The following is a 16,019-nucleotide window of genomic DNA, read 5'->3' as shown; positions in this document are numbered from 1 at the left end:
TGAAAAATTGATTTCATGATGCAATAACGGGCCAATCTAGATGCACACAGAAACGTTTGCAAGATCGATCTGTATTTTATCTAAAGCTATAGGATTATGTGTTGCTGAGTGGTTTGCACATGTTCGTTGTATTTATGAATTGTAAAACATGCTACAATATTTTTTGCCAATACTATCACTGCACAGTCATTTTCTCAGCTGTGATAGTTTGAAACCTGTCTTTAAAAACTATGCCTAAAATGCTTTTAGTACCCCTAAATAAACAAACCCTGACTTGTTTCCAGGAATAGATTCCTGGATTCAGACAGAAATATTTGTTTTTCCAAAGCAGTCATTATGAATTTACAGGGAAACAATTGCACATGCCTTATTTTTAAATGTTTCTGTTTCTTGTTATCTTTACTACGCACTAAACTGCTAGGCAACAAGGTTTAAGCAGGCTTAGTAAGGTCAGAGCTAATTGGAAGGATGTTCTATCAGAAACAGCAAGTATTATTCAAATCCTGAAATCCATTTCAGGATTGAGGCATAACCATATTTATGTGGGAAACAGTCAAGTACAGAGAAACACATTGCTGAGCAAAGCAGTAGTACAGTGGCCATAGCTCATGCCAGAGCATCTGCTTTGTCCTGTGTTCAGTCACTGGTATCTCCAGGCAGGGCTGGCAAAGACTCCTGTCGGAAATGCTGGAGAGCTGCTGCCGGTCATTGTAGGCAACACTGGACTCTTGGTGTGACTCAGTAAAAGGCAGATTCCTATATTTCTAGTGTAGTCACTTGGGAAATTAGTCCACTGAAACTGATGGCATTCATTCAGGCAGCGTAGAAGGGCCAAATTATATGTGAAACCATTCATGCAATTAGCAAGTGAATGGTTATTTTTTAAAGTAAACAGGATGGATTTTGAATGGGCACCTGGCAAGGAGTAAAAGGGAGTTTTACCATCCTCCCTCCATTGCAGACGCTATACAGATCAAGCCCGTCACACCTGCTATTTGCATTGAAAGCTTCTATTCACAACAATAAGAAGCTTTCCTTCCAATGCAAATAGCAGGTGCAACAGTTCTAATCTAGAAAAAGTTCCCTGATTTCCACCAGGGACCTGGTCTTGATCTGGCCTCCTACATCTACTGTTTACTTTACAAAAAAACTTTCACACAAATTCTAGGAGGAAGGTTGGGATATTAAATAAATTGCTAATTGCTTTAATGATGGCATATCTGGCTTGACTCAAAGACTGAGGGCTCATCTACACAGGAGCATTTCTTCATAGCAAATACATTGTTTTTGCCTTCATTATTGATTTGCACCATCTGCAGTTCCTGCTCAATGGTAGCTGCCAATCATTTTTCCCCATTCACACAAGTAGGTGTTCCTCTGGGAAGGATTAGTCTTGCTGTTTCCTTGTGGCCCCACCCCTTAATTATACATTTCCACTCCCTCTGGTTGCTAGGTGACCGAGCAAGCTCAGTCTGTTCTACCAGCTGTAGTAAGTTCCTAAAAAAAAACCCCACAAGAGCCAATATCTGTGTTTTCCCTGCTTATGGTTTAAGAGCTGAAATACAACTCTTTGTTTGAGCAGTGTTATGCTTTTGTGCACAAGTTAGGGGAAAAAGAAAATAAAGGCATCATTTACAGCAACATAAAAAAAGGCCAGCAGAATGGCGGAGAGCAGCTGGAAGTTGTTTGCCAGCCCACAGGGAACAAAATGAAACCACTAGAGAAACGGAGCGGAGACTTTTTCTCTCTCCACTTTTTGTATTATCAGCAGATTGGGATAGTTTGGATTTACAGGGGGAAAACTGTGTGATAGCTTCTGTTTGCCAGTAATGTCATGTGAATCATGCAAAGGAGATGTGAGTAGCACCAAACACACAGTAAATCACCGTGTAGATGAGCCTTGAGTCTCAGCAGGTTTCAAATGTGTGGTTCCAATAGGTGTTGCCTTAATTATTAGATTCTTGAACATGGAATTCACTGAGTCATTTGGGGATCCATTTGGTAGTAACTGACTGTGGAATCTGAGGGGTGAGGGTGGGGGAAGTTCAAAATCTGTACTAGCTTCTGGCGAATCCCAGAAAGGCCCTTTCATTTGCTTGATCTCACTAGTTCTTTGAAACGGTTTAGGTTTATACAATGGTTGTAAATACTAGATCTTGGCTATGTAAACACAATAATTTAAAGCCCATCAAAAGTATATTCCCCCCAAAAGAAAGGGAATCCTGGGAGGTGTAGTTTGTTGAGGATACTGGGAACTGAGTTCTGTGAGGAATAAACTACAGGTCAAAGGTCAAATGAAATGTCTGACATGAGCAAATAATATGGAAGTCACATTGTAAAAAAGTAATTACTTCCAGAATGATTGTCTGAGCAAAGAGGGGCCTTTAACTCACCTATTCTGCATTTTATTTGTACATTTGTTGGTTAGTTCTTAATGCAATATCTTAGCTGAACACTGAGATAACAGAATGAACTTTGCATCATCCATTGAAGGCACAATTCTTCATTTCACAGTGAAATACCATCTCAGTGCCCTCACCCATTTTTAAATTGGTCCAGAAAAGAAGTAAAAACATGAATGTCCATGCTTTTAGAGAGTGGCTGTGATATCTCAACGCTCATGGAAGGTATCGGAATGAAAGTTAGAAGACATATTCAAGACAACATTTTGCATTTCATACACAAGCACATAATGAATTGTGATATCTTCTGTGAGAAATGAGAATGAAAGTTGGTGTGCATACTGTAAGAAGACACATATTTTGAGTTTTTTCTTATTCATAGGTTCATATTAATGGATCAGAGCATAAGAGCTCAGTTGCAGTGTATTCTGGGAAACAGGCCTTTTGTTGAACTCTGAGTTGTTTGTGAATTAGGAAGACCAGAACAGGCTTCCTGACTTCAGAACTGATAATCTAAGAATTCTAATAATTAACACTGCCAGGGAATAATCCTTCAAACAAACAATGGTCCCAGTTTAAATGATTTTATGACACTTCTGGAGTCTGTAAGATAAGGAAGGGAGAGGAGAGGGGAGAGGAAGGGGGGAGGGAATTGGAAGGGGGAAGGACAGGAGGGGCAAAGGAAGGGGGATGAAAGGGGCAAGAGTGAGGGTATAGGAGGGAGGAGAAGGGAAGAGCAGGTTTAATCAGTTGCATGCCTTTTGAGTTCAATGGGATTTACTTCTGTGCAATCATGATTAGGATAGGTGAAACACCTGGGGAGGGGCAAGAAGGGGGAAGAGGGGAGAGAGAGGGAGAGAGAGAGGGAGGAGAGAAGACAGTGGGTGGGTTGGTGGGTGGGTTGGTGGGTGGGTTGGTGGGTGGGTAGGCAGTGGGCAGAGGGAAACCCCTTTCCTTTCTAAATGGAAAACACTGTGAACACTATCACTGTTTTTCAAGGTTTTCCCCATGTAGTCTCCCACACAAATTTAAACCAAAGCTGTCACTGGCCACTCCCACACCAGACCTTTATTTCACTTTAGACAGTCATGGGTTCCCCCAAACAATCTTGGGAACTGTAGTTTGTGAAGGGTGCTGATAGTTGCAAGGAGACGCCCTGTTCCCCTCACAGAGCTACAATCTCCAGAAGAGGGGCTGACTGTTAAACCACTCTGGCCACTGGAGCTCTGTCAGGGGAATAGGAGTCTCCTAACAACTCTCAGCACCCTTCACAAACTATACTTCCCAGGATTGTTTAGGGAAAGTCATCACTGTCTCAAGTGAAAGAAAGGTCTGGCATGGGTGTGAATGCCTGATTGGCCAAGTCAAACAACTGTTAGTCTGGCTTTTAGAACACTGACAGTTGGTTCTTACTGACTTCAATGTTAAATTTTTTAAATTAATTAAAAATCAGCCATGCATTTTTAAAAATTTTAAGCTGCAAAAGATGAAGGTCGGAGTATGGGGCAAGGTCAGTAAAATGATTACAGGTTCTCTATGAATATTGCTGATTTTTAATTAATTTCAACAAATTATGAGACCACTGACAGAAAGAAGTCCAACAGGATCTGGATTTCTTTCTTTCTTTTTATACTTTGAACTCTTGATTCTCTCTGCGTGTTTTGTGTATTGCCATGAAAACACAGAGGGTTGTTAAACCAGCGTTTCTGAGTTTCAGTTTTGAAATGAGCTTATGGGAAGCAGCAGGATGGCATGGGGGTATTTTCAATTTAACAGTGCAGAATGTGGAAAATCCATGCTGGCTATAATATATAGCCACTCCTGTGGCTGTATAATCCTAGGCAACATTTTGCATTACAACCAGCATTGCAACCCTTGCACAGTGCAGTCTCAACTTGTATGAAAATTATTTAGCCCACACAATAAAGGGGGGTGGGAAAGCCAGTATGATTAGAGAGCACCTGAGTTAAAGCAAGGGATGGATCATCCTGTTTATGTTCCAGAGAGTTTTGTGCACACACAAAATTAACTCTATCTCATCCTATTTGTGAGGAAAATCCTGAGAAATCTTAAAAGATCTGCCCCCTCTTTTTTAGTATTTATGAGGTGGTCTAAAGGCTATCTTTCTTTTTCTTTAACTTTTATTTATTTGTTTATTTAAATGTATATCCTTCCTCTCAGAAAGAGCCCAGGATGGCCCAGAGCAACTAATCACTTTTCTGTGGCCTTGCAGTAAAAAAGCTGTTTTGAAAGCTTCTCCAGGAAGCAACTACCATAACACATAGCCCCTTCCTGGGGAAACCATGCACAGAAAAAAGATGGGGCAGCCATCTTTTCCCTGTACAAATATGTCTGGTAACCTTTCAAGGATATGATATAGAAAAAAGATGGTGCTCCCCATAGGTATACAAGCGCAGCCATTTTTCTCTGTGCAATCTTCACAGTAAGGAACTGCACATTATGCTGTACATTCACATATTTATTTATTTACAGCATTTATATCCCATCCTTTAGTCAAAGAGGCTCTTAGAGCAGTTTACAAAAATCAGTATTAAGACGGTATGTCCCTAGGCTTACAGTCTAAGACATGACATGCAAGGAAAAAGGGATGGGACAGATGGGGTTAGAAAGCAAGGTCAAGTGTTTAACTGTCAGTTCTTATAATGCAGTTAAGAGAAGCAACTCCTTGCCAATGTCAGTGACGGTTCTGGGAGTCTTGTCCCCTGATCCGATTCAGGAACAGAGTAGATGACAATATCTAGGCTAGGAAGAGAAAGCACTTTATTGGAGCTTTTTAAAACAGTTTTTAAAAACACTGCATAGGTGGTATTAGCTGCTCTACACAGTGTAAAAAAAAAATTAAAGAAAGAGAAATAGACAGTACAGTACAGACTCCTGAGTGGATCAGTTCATCAATTATGCAGCTTAATCCACAAATCTGTGTTCCAATCTGTACATGGATCTGATAGGGGCGGAACAGATAGGCTCACTCCAAAATTTGCAGTGAACCAGAATCTTTGTCATCCCTAATTAAAGCACTGACCTGACAATTAGAAGACGTAAATTCCATACTCTGTTCTGCCCTTTTCCCATCTCCAGCATTTGGTAACAGATACTGAGTGAACAGTTCCTGAAGTTAGTAAGATCATCCTTATTTTTTTCTCTCGCTTTAAAGTTGCAATGAGTTATTTATTTGTGTGTGTCTGCTTGCTTGCTTGTTTCCGTCCAGTCGTTACCCACTATCTATCCTATAGGTTCAGGCAGTTTATGGCTTTTTAAAAATAATGATAAATATATAAAATGAAATATGCTAAAAATATAAGTATAAATATAAGCATACAGCTAAAATAAATTGAGCATACAGCTAAAATAAGATTGCGCTCATTGTGTGGCATAAGTAAATGGCAAGTAAAACTAGGTCATGCAAGAGCTCAGAGTATTTATACAACACACATACTGAATTCACCTAAAAATAAAATAAAATACATAAACTATGTGAATATATATATACTAGAAAGAGGACATATTCTGCCTAAAATACTGGTCAGCCCAAAAGTACAGTATGCATTTTGATAAATATGTTAATGATTACAATAAGCCACTTTGGGCATATAAAAACTGAGCTTGTAAATTAACTAAATGTAAACACATCACAAGTAGCCAGATAATCTCCAGGCCTTGTAAAGGGCAACTCTCCTGGGTTTTTTTTAAACCTCCCACAGATGAATATATGTGAGGGGAAGGAGGGTTAACCCTTGTACATCCCTCCCCCACCAGCAATGGGAATAAAACAACCAAGAATGGTTTATGGGCCACAAATTTATTGATTACAGCAAGTAAGTGGGGTTGACATGGCGGTAAGGCAATGATCTGCTTTCATTCCAACAGCCCTCGCTGAGGGAATGTTTGCCCAATTAGCAGTTGGGGAATCTACCTTGGGTATTGGCCAGCATGAGACCCTGAGTATGGTGCAAGCCAATGAACTTTTGAGTCTGCTGGCCAACCATGGGGTTGGGTGTAAACTGGATGAGGCCTGGCCCCTCCCAAGCTAGGGAGATGGCCTACAATAACCCCACTAGACCCCTTGAGGGGTCCCACTTACGTTTGATCCTGCCCCATGCCAGGTTATCTTTAAGTTGTAACGAAAGCATCAGAACCCCTAACAAATTGTACAGCAATCACTGAGGAATATGGGGGGGGAGCTCAACCAGGGGCCAATGTGATTAAGAGGAAAAATTCCTGTCCAGCCAGTGACCTTTTTAGGAAAAGCTCAGTGATGCACTACAGCCCAATGTGGGAGGAGAGGTAGGGAAGCTGCTGCACGAAGAAAGAGGCAGAGGCGGAGTGATTGAGCCTCCATAAAGGGTTGGGTCTGACTCCACCCCCTAGAGCTCTCGCAGGATGGCCCAGGATTACAGGTTGTCCCATGAGAGCTAGAATGTGAGTGGCATTTTTCCAATACACGGTGAATCAAAGGCTTCAGCAAACATGGGAAGCCATTATTTTTTTCTCTGAAGCTCTCTGACATTTTTAACAAATGCCTTTTGTGTGGTAGATTGAATTGCAGATTAAAGTGGAAGGCGTGCCTTGACACATATCCCAAGATGAAGATCCAAGTGCATCTTAATCCTGTGTCGCATTTGACACACATTGCAGTATTGACAACCAGTTTTGGCAGAAACAGCCTTTGGAAGCCTACACCTGTGTTGAAGGGGAGGAGTCTACACCTCTGCTTACAAAGACTGTGCCTCTGCTGAGACCTTGTCTGGTAAGGAGTTCTCTGCAGAAGCTCTGCCAGCCTGGGAGACCACCCGCCCTGCCTCTTCTGTGACTTTGGAAGCCTACACACTTTGGAGTCCACACCTCTGCTTACAAAGAGACTGTGCCGATACAAAGCAAGCCTCCACTCTGAATAATGAAGTCTTGTAGGAGATATAGTAAATGGTTCTCTTTAGGGGCTTGGGGTGTTAATGGTTACTTCTTTGTTTTTAAAGATTGTTTTATTATGTTCATAATGTTGAAAAGTTGTTTTTGCTTATTATATTTGTTATGTCCCTGTTTTATTATTTTTTGTTATTAGGAAATTGTTTTTGCAATTGTTTTTGAGATGTATTTTTGTTCACCTTGCTGTAAGCCGCCTTGAGCACAATTTTATGTGGAAAGGCGGCATACAAATAAAATGATGAAAAGATGATGATGAAATGGCAGTGGCAGCTGGTAGCTCTATGTCTGTTGGGCAGTGGAATCCACTCTGGGCTTTAGTCCAGACTTTCCATGAGCTGTCCAAGATGCTGAAACCTTCCCAAAATAGGTTCAGCACCTTGGAAAGGTCCTTGAAAGTTTGGACTAAAACCTGGAGTGGATTTCACTGCTCTGCTGACATGGCACCACTAGCCACCACTGGCCGTTGGGAGGTTGACTCCCCCCATTTGTTGCCGCCTGGGGCTGTGCACCACCCCACAATAGTGCCTCGTGCTTAGAGCTAGCATTTCCTTTCCCAGCTGCACTCTTCAGTAAGATCACCCCATCCCACAGCAATTAGTCTTGATAGGGGAAACACTTCTGTTGGAGCCAATGGGCTTTTTCAAGTCTGATTATGGTGTGGAGGTAGTGTTGGGGAGTGGCAGTTGCAGGGCAAGATGAGAGGAGGGTTATCCTTTTCCTCCCCAGTTGCAACTGCCCCCCCTAAAATAGTTGCACTGAAATTAGGCACGAAAAGGCCTTCTATTGGCTCCAATAAAAGTTTTGTCCTGAAATCTAACTGTATCAGGGCAAGAGGTAAGGAGGGGAAACAGCAGGCCAGATGAGGAGGCCCTAGGGGTTGCACCCAGACTCTGGGCCAGAACTTCTCCATTCCTGATGTAAGCCATCAAGATGGCTAATATCAACTCTGAGATTTAGGTTTAAGCTGTTCTACTGAAGACTTTTCTGTTGAATTATGCTTATGTTTCCATCATTATTTTAGTCTTGCCATTTGCTGTGTCATATATCTATATCCTCTTAGTATTCCATTGCTGTTTCAGGGTTTTCAGATAAAATGGTAATTTAGTCCAGCATTCTGTTCCCCACAGTGACCAGTTATACCTATGGGAAGCCCACAAGCAGGACATGGTGGGAGAAGTTCTGTTCAGCAGTCATTTCCCAGAGACTGGTTTTCAGAGAGGCATGCTGTCTCTGATCCTGGAGACAATATATAGCCACCATAAACATGACACTCTCTTTGTCTTTAAGATGATGCATAACAGCAGGCACAATCTTAGAAAAGGTGTTCCCTTTTGTGAGAGAATGAGAGGGGAAATGGTGGCAACATGAAAATGGGCCTTCTCAGTGGTGGTTCCCTGCTTGTGGAATGCTCTCCTCAGGGAAGCACACCTAGCACCAACATTATCTATTTTTAGGTGCCAGGCAAAAGCCTTCCTTTTCAGCTGGGCTTTTGGCCCTTAATTTGAAGGGTTTGGGGTATTGGTAGCCTCTTTTCGTATGACAGATTTTGTAAGACCTGTCTTTTATCTGTCTTGAAATATTTTTAGGTTTGTTTGTTTATTTTTTATTACAATCAGAGCATGGAAGTAATTCGTTACAAGTAACGAATTACCTGTAATTCATTACGTTTTTGAGGAACAAGTGGTTAATTCCTTTACATTTTGATTGTAATAGAACTAGGAGTAATTTTATTACTTTTGAGGAGTAATTGTAATGTTCCTAGCATTACTTTGGGGCATTACTTGGGGGGGGGGAAGCTGCTCCTCTGATTTGTGGATGAAAATCATGAGCCTCAAACTGGGCTTCTGTGCAGCATCGCTCTTCCCTCATGATCTGTGGGTGGGTAGGAGGTGGAGAGCGAGACGGGGAGGAGTGGAGAAAACAATTATTAAAAAAAAGAGATGGTGGTGATGAAGAATGGAGTGGAGGGGGAAAGGAGCCGGAGGGCAAGAACATGGATAAAGGAGGAGAAGGAGGCAGCAGCAGAATGGAGATAAAGAACTGTTGAGATGAACAGTGGCTAATATCTGGGGCAGGGCAGAGGAAAAAGGAACCAAATCATCCCTTAGACTACTGCACATGTACTTTACAAACATTTTTTTAAAAATATTTAATTATTTATCTCTTGCCCTTCCTTTTGAATTTGTGTGGATTTTTGGGAATTTTTAAAGATTATATCCTTAAAATCTGCGGAGAAATGGGATGGAACACATGAAAAAGAGGCATGAACCAAATTAGTTCTGTCCTGTCCATCATTATATGTAAGTCTGGAAGAAACCAGGAAGTCATAATCTCAGTGGGTTTGATTAACTGCAGGTATCAATGTCCCCTTTCTGTGGCGAGGAAGTGTGGGAAAGGTTAAAGGTGAAGAGCAGCTAGGTGACACCTTTAGGCACCTTTGGAGGTGATAGGTGGTTCCGGAGGCCTGCAGCTCCGGGTTATATGGCCCAAGGGCAGGATACGGGTTGCCTTTGGGGCCAACAGGTCTCATCCACTCGGAGTTTCAGGGCACCGGGGGTGGTGACGCAGGTTGGCCTCCCTACGCACAATTGGAGTGTGGTCGGGGCAAGGGGTTGACAGATTGGCAGCCCCTTGCCCGGCAGGGGTTTGGATCACCCCAATAGCTGCAAGCAGGTTTTGCCTGACTCATCAGGAGAATCCCGCACTTATGTTCCCCTCTGCAGGTTCATTATCATAATATGAATTTGGTTTAATAAAGTGGCCCATTATTTAACCCATCATATTGTGTCTGCATCTTATTTCACCCCTGGGTCGCAACCCCGCTCCGCACTCGGGACTTACCGGGTCGCGGGGCGGAGTTTGCAGCCCGGGGCTAATCCCGAGCCTCCATTATGGAAGAGGGCAAGCGCGCCATACTGACGTGATGTCGTCACGGTGTGCTGCTTCAGGTGGGTGGGGCGACCGAGCTTATTTAGGCTCGTGCCAGCCGCCCACTCCCCCTCTTCTAATTTTGCGGCACCTGCCCTACCCTCCCTCTGCTGCAGTGTGATTCATTTGGTCGCCTTTGGGGTCGACTAGGAATTTTTGGCCCACCTGCGTTTTAGCCGGCGTTTTTTTTTTTTTTTTGCCTACTCCACACTGTGGTTAGTGGGGAGGGTATTTCAGGGTTAGCACGGGTGTTCTTGCGGTTATTAGGTTAATTTGGCTGTTTGAATTTAATATTTTAATTATGGTTGCTTTATTGAGGAAGTGCGGGAAAGGTTAAAGGTGAAGGGCAGCTAGGTGACACCTTTAGGCACCTTTGGTTCCGGAGGCCTGCAGGTGGTTCCGGAGGCCTGCAGCTCCGGGTTATACAGCCCGAGGGCAGGATACGGGTCACCTTTGGGGCCAACAGGTCTCATCCACTCGGAGTTTCAGGGCACCGGGGGGCGGTGACGCAGGTTGGCCTCCCTACGCACAATTGGAGTGTGGTCGGGGCAAGGGGTTGACAGATTGGCACCCCCTTGCCCAGCAGGGGTTTAGGTCGCCCCAATAGCTGCAAGCAGGCTTTGCCTGACTCATCAGGAGAATCCCGTACTTATGTTCCCCTCTGCAGGTTCATTATCATAATATGAATTTGGTTTAATAAAGTGGCCCTTTATTTGACCCATCATATTGTGGCTGCGTCTTATTTCACCCCTGGGTCGCAATCAATTTTCCTCACCATTCTCCATCACTGAATAAGAAAGGAAATTGCATTCAAAAATAATCAAAGGGGAGATAACATATTTGGTGAAATTATCCTGGGTGGGTAAAGGGTTTTTAATGCACTTACCTTACTTTTCAGGGTGTTTGTGAGTATCCTTTGTTTCATTCTACAAATCTCATCTCTATCTGCCCATGCTTCAATTAAAGTCTAGAGTAAGACATCATGTGATATGTCCTCCCATGAGGCCTTAGCAGATCACAAACACTGAGTAGCCAGGCTGGAGAGGGCAGGAGAAATGTACACACATATACCACTATTGGCCACCTTGCGATGATAATATTAACTCAAAACTCTACACCCACCAAAATTCTAAAGAAATTTTGAATTGCCCTGAGAATGAAGCAGAAAAAATGAAGCCTCTTTCATGGAAGAAGAAAACTGTCAAGAAATTAGGAGGGCAGATTTTGGCACAGCACCAACATGGAACAACGCAAGGGGATGATGTTCCACATGATGACATATCCCGGCTATAGTTTTTCACACAGTTAAGTGTGCTTAGGCCCATTACTCTCAGCAGGCTGAAGCTCAACCAACCTTGCATGGATTTGATAAACCTCCTGTTCTTGCTCCTGGCCTATGGCATGAAAATCTGAGGGATGTCATGCACTTGGCAAACCATAGCACATAACTGGCAGCTGGCATTTGGCTTAGCGGCTCATAAGTTGTGCAGGCCTACAACAGAGCAATCTGATGACTGATGGAGTGTGCTGCAGCTATGATACAAATTTATCTCACTACACAGTCAGTGTTAATTTTTGCTCATGTGATCCAGTGCTTAGTTACACCATTAAAAGCATTCTAGGATGGCTACTTAAATAGCTAAACTAATAAAGCTAATAGATTTCCATGCCAATATTTTTGGGAAGCATCTTCCTTATCTTTGGTGTTTTAGCGCAGACTGATATTTTGCCTGATACTAAATGGTTAGGTAGGAGTCAGCCTTGAATGATCAGTAGGTTTTGCCCAGTTTAAGCAGTTATCTGTAGCCATAAAGTACAGTAGAAGCCACAAAGTATGCTATGCATAATTAACAATAATAGGGTTCAGTAGCAAATTAACAATTGACCCATTCAAAAGCTTTTGTTTTTCCGGCATTACCGAATACACACACACACACATACACATATATACACAAAATTTCTGGAAAGCAATACTTAGTGGAAGGTAATGGTGTTTGGCCATGTGAATTGCCCTCAGGAGTTTTTAGCATGGTTAAGAGACCAGTTATTCACTTACTAATGGCCATAGAAGTGAAAATGCTTACTTGATTTTACTGTATTTTAATTACAACAAAGTCTGGTGAGCTCCTAAAGACTGCTTATCTCAGCCATGTTAAGAGCACTGAATATTTTTGTAAATACAGAAATAAAAATCTTAACCGCTTCTTTGCCAGTTCTGAGAACAGAGCTAGGATATTCTTTCCATTTTAAAAATCCACTAAAATGGAAGACAAGGAATGGGAGAACTTCCCATGTGTTTATACCCTGTGGAGCATAGAGTCAAGCATGTTTAAGTCCACAAGAGTAACAATTATCTCCTTGCCTTGAAAGTAGTTGATATATAGAAAAGGTAGAAAACACACTCACTGTTCTGCTAGTTCCAGTACATCTCCACCTCTCTCTTCCGAAAACTAGGGCACACGACACTAGTCAAACCCACCCCTTTCTACTGTAAAACCTGGTGGGAGCAGCTTGAGTGTATTTTTTAAAAAAATCAGCTTCAACGAGATTTCACAACTGATTTGCAGATCAATCCATTCCCCCTCCAGGTGTGGCTAACAGAAACACTTTGATCTGGGACAAGTGTGTTGACAGCCAAAGTCTGTTATCTAGTTCCAGAAGATAGGAACAGGAAATAGGAACAAAATAGGAAGGTGTGTGTGTGTGTGTGTGTGTGTGTGTGTGTGAGAGAGAGAGAGAGAGAGAGAGAGAGAATCTGCTGTGTTGCTGTGTGTGTAGACTTTCCACAGAGTGAAGTCACCTATAGCTGACTCATCTGTGCTTTCACAAATGCAATCTCACCACATTCCATTCTCCCTTGGGCAAAGGTGGGAAATATTTTTCGGCTCAAGGGCCACATTCTCCTCTGAGCAAATGTCCAGAAGGAGGAGGGGGAAGATATGGCAGTGCTGGGCAAGGCAAGAGATAAAAGTGGGCAGAGCAGTGCATTATCTTTCTATAGTACATACAGCAGACTGCACTTCAGACATACTCACCTTCATCCGGCACACAAAAGGCAGCATCAAAGTTCACAGACACATTCCCACCACACAAAAGCACCCAGGGAGGATGCAAAGAAGTCTGGCCTGGGATGAGAGGGTGTGGCTGGGGAGAGGATGTCTCCTGGGAAGAGTCTCAAAGGGCAGATAGGCCTGGAAGTCCACATTTGGCTCCTCGGACTCTGGATCCCTATGCCTATTATTCCTATTATTTCGATTGCTGACTGGAAAGTTTAATCAATGTGATTAAACTAGTATATTTTAGGTCTGCCAAGGAAACAGTTTAAGTTCCTGGAAATCCAGTGTTTAAGGCAGGAAGCCAACTTGTTATCTTGGTAGTAGGTCCCTGGCCTTACAGATGGCCTGTATGCAGGGCCAGCTCCAGGTTTCTGGGGGCTGTTGGGCACCTGGTGTTACTGTATGGCAGCCGCTACCACCATAGCACCTTATGTACCCCTTTCCCTACCACAGTTCTCCATTCATCTTGTATGTCTTTTCTCCCTCTCACCTCCACATCCATATTTCTCATTTTCCTCCTTACTCATAAACCCGCCATTTCCCTTCACACTCTCGCACCCCATGCACCTGTTCTCTCTCTCTCTCTCTCTCTCTCTCTCTCTCTCTCTCTCTCACACACACACACACACACACACACACACAGACTAGCCACTCCTGACCCCTCCTCCTCCATTTTCCTTCATCCCAGCCATCCTGGTCCATATCCTCATTTTTCTTACTCACTTACCAGCCTCTCCCACCCCTATATTCATCCCTTTCTACTCACAACCTCCTGTCCCATGCCCCCATTTTGCTCTCCCCCTCTCCTTCTCACTCACAGCCCCTCCTGCCCCCTATTCTCTCCCTTTCTCCTCACACCTCTCCTACCCCATACCATTTTCTTTCTCTCATACACCAACCCCTCATCCCTCCTGCCCTCTATCCCTCCATTTCCCCAGATCCTTCCTCTTCCATGCTGTTTTTCTTTTTCCATCACCAGCCCCTCCATCACCAGCCCCATACTCACACTTTCTTTCTCTCTCCAACCCCCTAACCCTCTGCTCTAGTTCCCCCTCTCTCTTTTGACTCACCTCCATGCCCTTTCCCCTTCTTTCACAGACCCATCTAGGGCTGTCCTTCACTACATGCCCCTCTTGCTGTTGGTGGTGAGGGACCTCTGTGAGCTCCTGGGTCCTCAGCCAGTGCCTGACCTGGCCATCTGCTTTTGCTGGGCCTGCCTGTATGCATCACTTCTACTGTACATGCCCACTATTTCTTCAATTGGCACATGATCATGAAGAGAGGATTTGTGCAGACATGGTTTGATACTCCTTTGATTATTGCCACCTAATTTGTGCAATGAGCAATTGTTGTTGACCAGCAGTCCACAATATAGAAATGATTTGAGTTATAATGTTCACTTTGGGGACTCATTAGCTATTAAATAATCACTAATGATTTCATTCTGTTAAAGATGATCTGTGTTGCCTTCAGACCCGGTGCCAACTGGCAGCCAGATGAGGCCAGGCCCAAGCCCAAGAGTCCCTGGGGCCCAGAGTGCCCCCTGGAGCTCAGAAGGACCCTTGCCTAAATCTATCGTAGTGTCGAGCTCTGTGATCCCCACCAGCATCGGTTGCAGGGTGTAATTTGCTGCCTGGGATAAGGGGTTGACATGATCTTCAAATCATACCCTGTGACATGACCTAAACCAAACTGACACTGGCATGGATCATGGAGCAGGCACTTCTTCCTCTCAGACAACACACACACACCTCTCAATGCAGCCGCCCCACCTCCTGTATTCTTTTTTTCTTTTTTTCTTTTTTTCTTTTTTTCTTTCTTTCTTTCTTTCTTTCTTTCTTTCTTTCTTTCTTTCTTTCTTTCTTTATTACATTTATATCCCACCCTTCCTCCCAGTAGGAGCCCAGGGTGGCAAACACGAACACTAAAAACACTCTGAAATGGAAATGGCCTGCCTTCAAGTCGATCCCGACTTATGGCTACCCTGTGAATAGGGTTTTCATGGTAAGCCGTATTCAGAGGGGGGTTACCATTGCCTCCCTCTGAGGCTAGTCCTCCCAGCTCACTAGGGCCTGCTCAGCTTGCCACAGCTGCACAAGCCAGCCCCTTCCTTGTCTGCAACTGCCAGCTGGGGGGCAACTGGGCTCCTTGGGAATATACAACTTGTAAAACATCTTTAAAAAAGAGTTTAAAATATATTAAAACAGAACATCTTTAAAAACATCTTAAAACAAAAAAGCTTTAAAAGCATATTAAAAAGCAATTCCAACACAGAAGCAGACTGGGACAAGGTCTCAATTTAAAAGGCTTGTTGAAAGAGAAAGGTTGCATTGCTACATTAGTGGGTGTGAAGGTGTGGTCATGCAGCATGCTAGCCCACTGGTGTGACAATGTAGGAGGCAGGGAGGCTGGGCCTATTTAAGCCCATGCCAGCTTCATGGGGTGTGTTGGTGCCTGAGAGCCCCCTCGTGCCTTGCGCTATCCCTGGTTGCCTTGGTTCTTCTGTTGAACTCTCCTCAAAAAGTGTTGGTTTTATTCCATTATTGGTCCAGATAGACACAGATCTCAACTTTTTGAGCCACTGTTGAAGAAATTGAAGATGCAGGCCAGCTGTCTGTGTGTGCTCCTCAGGCTTCTCATAGTACTCCCCCACTTTTTATATCATTTATATTTTATGCTTACCCCCTTT

The 16,019-nt window shown here is 43.4% G+C and overlaps 1 long non-coding RNA gene across 1 annotated transcript in view; it reads right to left on the bottom strand.

Moving 5' to 3' along the window:
* The window catches only part of LOC133379594 (uncharacterized), a 31,761-nt gene extending 19,008 nt beyond the window's left edge, over window positions 1-12,753 (bottom strand). The window contains exon 1 of the long non-coding RNA XR_009761226.1: window positions 12,681-12,753. This is a non-coding gene — a long non-coding RNA (uncharacterized LOC133379594). The remainder of the gene's footprint in view (window positions 1-12,680) is intronic.
* Between the last annotated feature and the right edge of the window lie 3,266 nt (window positions 12,754-16,019).

The sequence above is a fragment of the Rhineura floridana genome, chromosome 1 (assembly GCF_030035675.1).
Source record: "Rhineura floridana isolate rRhiFlo1 chromosome 1, rRhiFlo1.hap2, whole genome shotgun sequence".
Classification (NCBI taxonomy): Eukaryota; Metazoa; Chordata; class Lepidosauria; order Squamata; family Rhineuridae; genus Rhineura; species Rhineura floridana.
The sequence above is the reverse complement of the archived record's forward strand: the minus strand, read 5'-3'. Positions and strand labels throughout refer to the sequence as shown.